The sequence below is a fragment of the Aethalodelphis obliquidens genome, unplaced genomic scaffold (assembly GCF_003676395.1).
Source record: "Aethalodelphis obliquidens isolate GAN/ISIS:26980383/991018 unplaced genomic scaffold, ASM367639v1 scaffold47, whole genome shotgun sequence".
NCBI lineage: Eukaryota > Metazoa > Chordata > Mammalia > Artiodactyla > Delphinidae > Aethalodelphis > Aethalodelphis obliquidens.
The window spans coordinates 11,443,866-11,452,929 of record NW_020837991.1 but is presented as its reverse complement, the minus strand read 5'-3'; positions in this window follow the sequence as shown (position 1 = coordinate 11,452,929).

Below are 9,064 nucleotides of genomic sequence, written 5' to 3'. Positions count from 1 at the left end.
AATAAATTTATATTAAGAAAAAAAAAAAATCACGGTGGTTACAAATGAGTGCTCTGGAACCAGAATGCCTGGGTTCAAATTCCAGCTCTGCCTGTTTTCTGGGCCTGTTAAATGAGTAAAACAAAGAAAGTAATAAAACCTACTTTGTAAGGTGGTAAGAATTGAATGCACTACCATGTAAGGTGCTAGGACAGCACGAAGTACCTGTTAGCTGTCTTTATTAATACCTAAATCCTACACAAAAGGCCTGCTGCCCAACGGAATCAGGTACAAGGACTCACTGAAAAGCCTGAGCTATCTTGGGCCTTTTGGAGAACAGGCCAAGGATTTCTGACAGTCCAGGTCCCCTGGAATTCTGATCAGATCCAAGTTTGGGGAAGTGCTCCAATCCTGCAGTACCTTCCTAAGGCAACTGTCAAGCTGATTCATGCAGTTTTCAAGGCTGATTTGTACTGGGTGTTTGGTGGAGGGAACAATGACTTTGGGTAACGGTAAATGTTCATGAATCGAGAGCCTGCTAGGTGCCAGGAATTGCAGAGGACACGGATGCATGTGGCTGAGCTCCTCTTAGGAGCCTGGTAGGTCTAGAGAAGATAGGTGTCCTAAGCAATTGTGACATTGTTTTCCAAGTCATGTGACATGCAGATATCTAGAGAAATGTCCCAGCTATTTCTAAGCCTGGAAATTCTGCATCCTTGGGTTCAGGTGGACTTCAGCTGATAAAGAGCCGTCGGAACCTTCTCTGCCTATGGAAGACAGGCTTCTGTTCTGGGAAGTGAGTTCCCAAATGCCACACAAGAAATGTGCCACACAAGAAACCCCGAGATTTTTTTTATTTTTTAAGAATTTTCTTGCCCATGCCCAGGAGATTGCCCATATAGGCCTTTAGCAGGGCAGAGGAATCTGGACGGTTCTCAGCACAGCTAGGTGTGGGAACATCCAGTCTAGAGTACAAACACAGTCTCTTGCTAAACCTTGTAATGATCTCATCCTGTAAAGTAAAATTGCCAGACGCAGGAAATGGCGTTAGTGTGTTTAGCCATCCACAAGGCAGGGTGGCCAGAAGACACACCTAAGACTCAGGCTTTCCAGCAAGAAACAGCTGTGCCTTTGTTTGAAATGCCTGACGTGGGAAAGCACAGTGCAGGACAGCACAACCACCTTGGCCCCCGTTCCTCCCCCAGCCAGCCAAAGCCTCGAGATCCCCCAACAGTGCTCCATTCAATTGGGATCCAGTTGGTTGGTGTTAGCACAGGAGATGTCATTAAGAAAGCCATTCTCCCCTCTAGGACTCAGCATCTCATCTGTAATTTAAGGCAGGGGGAGGGGAGGGGATGCAAACAAATTTTAACTAGATGACCGCTGTAGTGGACATTTTTGGTTTGTGGGGCTGCCCGGCATCTAATCTCCTTCCTGGGTTCAGAGACCGAGCCATGTAAGTCCTGGTGTGTGGGCAGGATCGCTTCCCATTGGAAAGCAGAAAGTCTCCCCTGCAGTCAGAAGGGCTGTGACCTAGGTGTAACCTGAAGGCATCAGAATGCTGAATCAGGTACTAAAAAGGGAGCAGAAGCAAAGTGGCGGATTCCTCATGCATCTTCCAGAGACAGCTGCGTCAGGAGCAGAGGTGGCTCCAGCTGCGGCGTCCAGGCAGCAGCAGGGCTTAACGCCAGATTGACTGTGGGACGTGACTTTGGCTGTGGCCCTGCCCATTATCGACCTGCCCCTATTTCTGCCTCTTCTCCAAGACGGGGTGTCCAGCCACCCACTGTCATTTCAATTAATTCCTTTCAGTTTAGATCATTGAGTGGTTCTTTGTTGCTTATAAGAAAGAACCTAACGAAATAACCTCTTAAGGCCCCTGCAACACTCAGTGACTCTCAGATTTGGTTCGTCTCTCTCCCTCTGTTGGGAGAGGGTAGAAAGTCCAGGTTGCTTCCCACCATCCAGGCTCTCCCCGCGCAGACTCCTGCCTCCTACACAGGGAAAATGGCTGATGTGGAGCAAAGCCAGGCGTTGAAACGTGCAAACATCCTTGAGGCAAGGATGCATCAAAAGAGGAACAAGCGGCAAGTTCGCCACCTCCAGGGAAAGATCATGGAGTACTGCTCTGGATCTGGGGGCCTGCGGGGCGGGAGGACGCGGGGCCTTCGCATTTCTCAGAGCCTCGTGTGGAGCACCGGCCCTGGTAACGGACCGGGCTGCCCTCATCGAACCTTCCAAGGCCGCAGCTTCTGGAGTCACAACCTGTGTGAAACCCGACTCCACCACTGACCGCGAGGCTTTGAACAGCGACTTCCCTCTCTGTGCCTCAGTTTCCTCATCCACAGAAAGGGAGGAAGTGACGGCATCCGCAGGATTAAACGCAGTAGAGCAAGGGAAAACTTTAGCACCGAATGGAGCCGAGGCAGCTCTTGGAAATGACAGCTATTGAAGCTACTACCGCGAACATCAGAAAGGGGATAGGGTGGGTCAGAAACAAAACAATGTTTTCTCGGACTCCCCTGCTTCCTCACACCCTCTCCCCACCATCAAAACGTCACGGTTTCAGACGTAGGCCAATAAAGCCCGGGAAGTGTCGTACGCTTTCTGTGATTCCGCATCTCGCCAGCAGGGGCCGTGGCAGCCGAGCGGGAGCGACCGGCGTCTGCGGCTGCGTCTGCGCTCCCGCGGCCCCTCTGCGCAGAATCCGGGGATTGATTGGTCTTCCTTTTGTTGGCAGAGGAGGGCCATAGGGGGCTCCTTCCCCCCGGCCCCAGGCTCCAGGAAAGGGGGCGGGGCGAGTAGGGGGAGAGCAGGGGTGCCCGCTCGCCAGGCTCCACCCTGCTCAGGGCTGGCGCGGGTGTCCCCAGATGCAGACGGGACACAGAGCCCCTGAGTCCTGACAGAGCAGGCGATGCTGGACGAGGGCTCAGGAGGCGTGCCTCGTAGCCCTGATGCTCCGGTCAATAGGGCTACCAGGGCGGCTGTGATAGATGAAAAATTTTAAAGGTCAGAAACCACATGAGCAATGGGCCTCAACTTTGTTCAGATAACGTGTATTTGAGCATCTACTAAGGGTAGAACCCCAGGAGTGTAGGGCGGTTCTGATGCCATTCTAGGAGCTTACTGTGAGAGGGATATGACATAAATACAGGGACAATGTACTATACAGAGAAAATAACCATCTCCAAGTGTTAAATGATGGCAGCTTTGGGAAGGTGTGACGTCAGAGTGGAGTCTTGCAGGAGGCTTCACCTGGAGCAAAGCGGGTGACACAAGGGAGGAGCCAGGTGTCCAGGCAACGATGTGAACAGCCTGAGCAAAGGCAAAAATGAAGCAGCTTGGGTAAAACAAGAACAGCACTGTCCATCTCACTGGGCTGCTGTAAGGATTCTATGAACCAATGTAAGCACTTCAGATATACTAGCGGCTATTAGCAGAGCAGGACGTGTACTTTAGGAGGCAGTGAGAGACGAGACTAGGAACCTGGGTGGAACTCAGAGAAAGGAGGCTAGAAAGCCAAGCCGTGAAGCTTGGACTTTAATTTGGTTCGCAGCGGAAAGAAAGCGGGTGCAATGTCAGATTGTTCATTAGGATTCATGCCGGCTAATGTTTAGGGTGGAGAGGACCAGGGTGAAACTGGAGGTGGGGCAAGCTGGGAATTAGAGAAGGAAACGAGAACAGAGATGAGACACTGTGATGCTGCAGTCCTCCAGACATGACACTGATGGATTCGGGGGTGACACTGGAGTGGCTCGAAGAAGGCGGTGTGCTGACCACAAAGACGGGGCGCGGAGAGGAATGTGGTTAGCGAATACAAAGGAGCCGAGGTGTCGCCTTGAGCAGGTAACCTTAACTCATTAGCTCACTTTCCTCCTCTAACTAATGGAAAACCATCCCTGCCTCGCAGGCTTGTCGTGAGAATGAAATGAATCAACAGATGCAAAGCAGCTTCTGCATAGCAAGGACTGAACAAGTTTTAACCCCCTCGGCTCCCATTATGAAAATGCTGTCTTGTGTTGCCTTTTAATTATTTCATGTGACGAAGCTTTAGATCCTTGGCCAGTTCATCAGTGTACATACAAGTATTTTCCAAGTCTCCAATTTAATTTTCTTACAGATCATTTTTGTACTTTGTGCTTACGTCTACCTCATTTGGAAATTTTTCTGTTTCTTGATGTCTCTGCATGTACACCAGCGGTTCTCAACGGAGGTCAGTTCTGTCTCACAGGGGACATTTGACAGTGTCTGCAGACATTTTTGGCCATCATGATTGGGAGAAGGATGCTGCCAGTGCTTATCAGGCAGAGGCCAGAGATGCTGCTGAACACCCTACAGTGCACAGGACAGGCCCTCACAGCAGAGAATTATCCAGCCCCAAATGTCAGTGCCATCAAGAATGGGAAACCCTGACCTAGACCCTCCTTGAGGGCATGGCTCTGGGTCTTATTTATCTTTGTACCCCTTGTGTCTAGCACACAGAGTTAAGAGTTTAATGAACAGGGATTGAACAGAAAAGAAATCAGGAAGAGGTGCTGATTTCTGGGGAAGAAGAGGGACTTCGGAGCAAGTCAATGTTGCGAATTCAGCGGGATTCTGAGAGGCAAGGAGGACCAGAAGTCATAAGAGAACCTGCAGCAGGACGTTGGGAGTCATTCCGTCACCCATGAGAACTGTACTGAGTAACTACTTTGTATGAGGTGCTGTGCTAGACGCGGCAGCAGCAGAGGGGAGCAATTCCATGCCTACGCATGAGGAGCTCGTGGTCCACTGGAGGTGGAGACACTCGGAAGTAAATCCATCATGAGCAGAGCCTCGTGTGAGCCCTGAGGATGGGCCGCTAATGCTGCCTGGGGATTCATGGATGACGCGAGCAGTGACCAGAGGCAGGAGGGGCCGGGAGAGATCTCTTGGGTAAAGAAGAATAGCAAGGACTGGAAGACATTCCAGGTGGTGGGAACTGCTCGTGCCAAGCGAAAACGGTGGAAACGCCGGGCAGGGCTGCATGAGAGGACGGTGCGGAGTGATGTGTGGTGGGGAATAGCAGGTGAGCCAGGGCTCTGTATTTGGAGAAGGGTAGGAAGCATTTGTAGGTGGACACAAAGACAGAGGGCGGTCAAGAGTCCTGTACAGCAGCTACACGGTGTCCTGTGTAATGAGCACTGATTTCCTGTTAAATAAAGGTTCTTGAACTGCCACCTTGCCTAGGTCAAGAGCCGCTCTAGTGTCCTGGGAAGGTAATGCTGTTTGCTTTCTTAGGATAGAAGAGGCTTAAACATATCCTTGGGCAAAGGAGCGAGAAATTGAAGATGGAAGAGAGAAAGTGAGGGTAGTCGAAGAAGCAAAACCTCAGAGAAGGCTGGCAGGTGAGTAATTGATTTAAACAGGACACTTTCCTGTTTGATGTTTTCCCCACTCTATGTGAAACTTAAGAAGTGTCTGTTTCCTAACAGCATCCCCGGGCATCCTTGGCTTTGAGGTGTAAGGTGGCATTCTAGCTCCCCTGGCACCAGAGCCTGGAGGTTTTCAGCTCCATAGGGACCCAGGTGAAAAGACCAGGTTCTGGTTAGAGCAGGCGTACCTCGGATATGTTGGGATCTGTGGCAGCCAAAATAATGCCCCCCACCCCCGCCAATAATGCCCATGTCCTAATCCCCAGAAACCATGAAAACACTACCTTACGTGACAAAAGGGACTTTGTGGATGTGATTAAGTGATAATCTTGAGATGGAAAGTTATCCTGGATTACCCAAATGGGCTAACTGTGATCACAGGGGTCCTTATAAGAGAAAGACAAGAGGGTCAGACTCAAAGAAGGTGATGTGACAACAGGAACAGAGATCAGAGAGTCAGGGAGAGATTTGAAGATACTACCCAGCCAGCTTTGAAGACAGGAAGGGCTGTGAGTCAAGGAATGCAGGCAGACTCTAGAAGCTGGAAAAGCAAGGAAACATTCTCCCTGGAGCCTCCAGAAGGCTCTGCTGACACTTTGACTTTAGTTCAGGGAAGCCCACTTTGGACTTCCGATTATTGTAAGATAATAAATTTGTGTTGTTTTACACCACGAAGTGTGTGGTAATTCATTGCAGCAGCCATAGGAAACTAATAGAGCACCTTTCCCCCATTTCGAGTTGAAAGACTTCTTTGTACCTGTGCACATTTCCCGGGATCCTTGGCAACCACTTGGAAGACACAAGCTGTAAAACCCTGGACTTCTGCATTCAGCCTTGGAACAATGTTCACAGCTGTGGAAACTGGAGTTTAAATCTTAATAGAACTCCACAGGAATTGAAGACGCTTTAAAACAAGCTATCTTTTGGCCACAAATTAGACATCTGGAAGTCTCATTACAGACTCTTCTGCAGACGCCAGTGTGACAAGGAATTAAATTCACCAGCATTCTCTGCTTCAGAGAAGTGTCCTCTGCAAACGCCAGCTGGATTGAACCCTTCCGCATCTGTGATGGACAGAGTGCAACAATGTATTCAATACCTACATGTTTGTTTCCCTCAATTCTTTCAGGTGCCTTTGGGGAATAAGCGGTGGTGGAATGGTTGGAATACTCAGGTTTTTAGTCCACCTTTATTTCCCTCAACTCTAAGTAACAGCTTTACATGCCAGAACAGGTTACCATAGCAATATTTTCTAAGCAATAGATGGGCTGAATTGCACTATTGAAGAAGCTCAAGAGAAAATATGAATAACAACCTGGGAAAGTCCAGCATGCTACAGAGCCTCGAGGCTGTTAAAACAAGGGGCTCAATGGATTCCCTAGTGATCGATCAGAAAGGTGCGACCCCCAGGTCATATAAAGTGCAGTGTGGGCAGCCATGGATCACCCTCAGAACGCCCACTTCCTCATCTCCAAGTGACCCATCCACGAAGCTCAAATGACAAAAGACAAATTAAACAGGTTGGGGGGAGGAATCTTTGAAATTCATATCAAAAAGGGGTACTTGACAAAGCTCTCCTACAGGGATCCTAGGAAGACGGTGGTCACCCTGACAGAATAATTTTTTGATTTTCCTGAATCCCCACATAAAAACAGAGCAGCTAGAGAGCAAAACGAAAAACCACAGACAATAGTTACATAAAAACAGAGCAGCCAGAGAGCAAAACAAAAAAGCCACAGACAATAATTACAACAAAAAGTAGGTTACAGAGTGTCCCATTGAATCCCAAAGCACAGGTGGGTGGGACAAAGCAGCAAACAGCCACAGACCTGCTGGTTATTGGCAAAGTGCAGGAGGAAACAGTGGGAAATAATGCAGCAGCTGATGGATCTAAGAACAGGAGAAACCCAAAAAGAACAAACAGGGGGCCAATTTGAGACCAGCAGATGAAACTGGAGGTTTTCCCACTCTATTGTGAGTGAGGGCAAGGTTGGAAGGGCCAGAGGAGTCCAATCCCTATGAACCCTTTTTTGGGTAGCTCTAATGAGATATAATATATATTATTATACCATTCATGTACCATACAATTCACCCGCTGAAAGTCTTTTTCACATATTCAGGGAGTTGTGCAACCATCACCACAACCAATTTTAGAACATTTTCACCGCCTCAAAAAGAAAGCCTGTGCCCATTAGCAGCCCCCTACCCCCTGCCTCCAGCCACTGGCAGTCACTCATCTACTCTCTGTTTTTATAAATATGCTTATTCTCTATCTTTCACATAAATGGAATCATACAATATGAAGGCTTTTGTGCCTGGCTTCTTTCACTTAGCATGTTTTCAAGATTTTTCCATGTTGTCACGTGAACTAGTACTTCATCCCTTTTTATGGCCCAATAATAATCCATTGTATGAATATACCGCATTTTATTTAAACATTTGTCCATTGACGGGCATTTGGATTGTTGCTGTTTGGGGGTGTTATAAACAATGCTACGATGAACATTTGTGTACAAGTTTTTGTGTGGACACATATTTTCATTTCGCTTGGGAACATACCTAGGAGTGGAATTGTTGGGCCAAATAGTAACTCATGTTTAACTTTTTTGAGGAACTGCCAGGCTGTTTTCCAAAGTGTCTGCACCATTTGCATTTTTAACAGCAGTGTATGAAGTTTCTAATTTCTCACATCCTCAGTGACACTGGTTATTGTCTGACTGTGGCTTGTAGCCATCCTAGTAAGTGTGAAGTGATATCTCCTTGTGATTTTGATTTTCATTTCTCTGATAACTAATGATGTCATGAAGATTTTCCTCCATGTTGTCTTCTAAGAATTTTACAGTTGCAGCCCTTACATTTTGGTCGTTGCTCTATTTTAGTTAATCTCTCTATATGGTGTGAGGTAAGGGTCTAACATAATTTCTTTATGTGTGGATATCCAGTTGTCCCAGCACCATTTTTTGAAGAGGATGTTCTTTCCCCCATTGAATGGTCTTGGCATCAATGGCAAAATCAACTGGCCATGAATATATGGGGTCATTTTTGGACTCTCTATTCCAGAGGTCTATTGTGTCTGTCTTTATGCCAGCTCCACACTATTTTGATGACTGTGACTTTTAGTCACTTTTGAATTTGGGAATTACGATTCCTACAACTTTGCTCTTCTTTTACACAATTGTTTTGGCTATTTTGAGATTCTGTATAAATTTTAGGATCAGGTTTTTTATTCTGGAAGAAGACCGTTGTGATTTTGATAGGGAGTACATTGAATCTATAGATCACACTGGGGAGTATTTCAGTCTTAACAATATTGTCTTCCAATGCGTGAACATAGGATGTCTTTCTGTTTCTTGAAGTCTTTTAAAATTTCTTTCAGCAATATTTTGTAGTTTTAATTTACAAGTCCTGAACCTCTTTGGTTGATTTTATTCCTAAGTATTTTATTCTTTTTAATGATATTGCACATTAAATTGTTTTTAATTGCCTTTTTGGGTTACTCACTGCTTGTGTATGGGAATATTCGTTTTCGCATGTTGATCTTATAGCCTGCAACTTTGATGAATTTGTTTATTAGCTCTAACAGTTTTTTGTGGAATCTTTAGGGTTTTCTTCATATAACATCATGTCATCTGTGACATGTCTTAGTACCTTCTTTCCAATTTGGATGCCTTTTATTTATTTTCTTGCCTAAT